Genomic DNA, 2,500 nt, shown 5'->3' on the forward strand with positions numbered 1-2,500 from the left:
TTGTGCGGCGGTAAAAAAAAACATGCTTTTTTGGAGAGAGATACTATTTCACCAATCGAGTCACAGGTATCTAACATATTCATACCTAACGATTTTCCACAAAGTGGTGACGAAAGGTATAACTTGTACAAATCTTTCCATTTTCCAATTCGATCCGATCCATTCGTTCGTCGAGCTATTTACTCGATCGCAGACATTTCTGGAACACCTCTAACAGAGGGACAAATAGTCAATTTTGAAAGAACTTATTGTCAACCTCTTTCAGATATGAATCTATCTGATTCAGAGGGGAAGAACTTGCATCAGTATCTCAATTTCAATTCAAACATGGGTTTGATTCACACTCCATGTTCTGAGAAATATTTACCATCCGAAAAGAGGAAAAAACGGAGTCTTTGTCTAAAGAAATGCCTTGAGAAAGGGCAGATGTATAGAACCTTTCAACGAGATAGTGCTTTTTCAACTCTCTCAAAATGGAATCTATTCCAAACATATATGCCATGGTTCCTTACTTCGACAGGGTACAAATATCTAAATTTGCTATTTTTAGATACTTTTTCAGACCTATTGCCGATACTAAGTAGCATCCAAAAATTTGTATACATTTTTCATGATATATATGATCCATGCATAATATCATGGCGAATTCTTCAGAGAAAATTGTGTCTTCTACAATGGAATCTGATAAGTGAGATTTCGAGTAAGTGTTTACCTAATCTTCTTCTGTCCGAAGAAATGATTCATCGAAATAATGAGTCACCATCGATATCGACACATCTGAGATGGCCAAATGTTCGGGAGTTCCTCTATTCAATCCTTTTCCTTCTTCTTATTGCTGTATATCTCGTTCGTACACATCTTCTCTTTGTTTCTCGAGCCTATAGTGAGTTACAGACAGAGTTCGAAAAGGTCAAATCTTTGATGATTCCATCATACATGATTGAGTTGCGAAAACTTCTGGATAGGTATCCCAGGAATTCTTTCTGGTTAAAGAATCTCTTTCTAGTTGCTCTGGAACAATTAGGAGATTCTCTAGAAGAAATATGGGGTTCTGCTTCTGGTGGCAACATGCTATGGGGTGGCGGTCCCGCTTATGGGGTCAAATCAATACGTTCGAAGAAGAAAGATTGGAATATCAATCTCATCGATCTCATAAGTATCATACCAAATCCCATCAATCGAATCGCTTTTTCGAGAAATACGAGACATCTAAGTCATACAAGTAAAGAGATATATTCATTGATAAGAAAAAATGTGAACGGTGATTGGATTGATGAGAAAATCCAATCCTGGGTCTCGAACAGTGATTCGATTGATGATAAAGAAAGAGAATTCTTGATTCAGTTCTCCACCTTAACGACAGAAAAAAGGATTGATCAAATTCTATTGAGTCTGACTCATAGTGATCATTTATCAAAGAATGACTCTGGTTATCAAATGATTGAACAACCGGGAGTAATTTACTTACGATACTTAGTTGACATTCATAAAAAGTATCTAATGAATTATGAGTTCAATACATCCTGTTTAGCAGAAAGACGGACATTCCTTGCTCATTATCAGACAATCACTTATTCACAAACCTCGTGTGGGGCTAATAGTTTTCATTTCCCATCTCATGGAAAACCCTTTTCGCTCCGCTTATTAGCCCTCCCCCCCCTCTAGGGGTATTTTAGTGATAGGTTCTATAGGAACTGGACGATCCTATTTGGTCAAATACCTAGCGACAAACTCCTATCTTCCTTTCGTTACAGTATTTCTGAACAAGTTGCTGGATAAGAAGCCTAAGGGTTTTCTTATTGATGATAGTGACGATATTGATGATAGTGACGATATTGATGATAGTGGCGATATTGATGATAGTGACGATATCGACCGTGACCTTGATACGGAGCTGGAGCTTCTAACTATGATGAATGCGCTAACTAAGGATATGATGCTGGAAATAGACCGATTTTATATCACCCTTCAATTCGAATTAGCAAAAGCAATGTCTCCTTGCATAATATGGATTCCAAACATTCATAATCTGTATGTGACTGAGTCGAATTACTTATCCCTTGGTCTATTAGTGAACTATCTCTCCAGGGATTTTGAAAGATGTTCCACTACAAATATTCTTGTTATTGCTTCGACCCATATTCCCCAAAAAGTGGATCCCGCTCTAATAGCTCCGAATAAATTGAATACATGCATTAAAATACGAAGGCTTCTTATTCCACAACAACGAAAGCACTTTTTCACTCTTTCATATACTAGGGGATTTCGCTTGGAAAAGAAAATGTTCCATACTAATGGATTCGGTTCCATAACCATGGGTTCCAATGTACGAGATCTTGTAGCACTTACCAATGAGGCCCTATCGATTAGTATTACGCAGAAGAAATCAATTATAGACACTAATATAATTCAATCTGCTCTTCATAGACAAACTTGGGATTTGCTATCCCAGGTAAGATCGTTTCAGGATCATGCGATCCTTTTCTATCAGATAGGAAGG

The sequence above is a fragment of the Cucumis melo genome, unplaced genomic scaffold (assembly GCF_025177605.1).
Source record: "Cucumis melo cultivar AY unplaced genomic scaffold, USDA_Cmelo_AY_1.0 utg000770l, whole genome shotgun sequence".
Lineage (NCBI taxonomy): Eukaryota > Viridiplantae > Streptophyta > Magnoliopsida > Cucurbitales > Cucurbitaceae > Cucumis > Cucumis melo.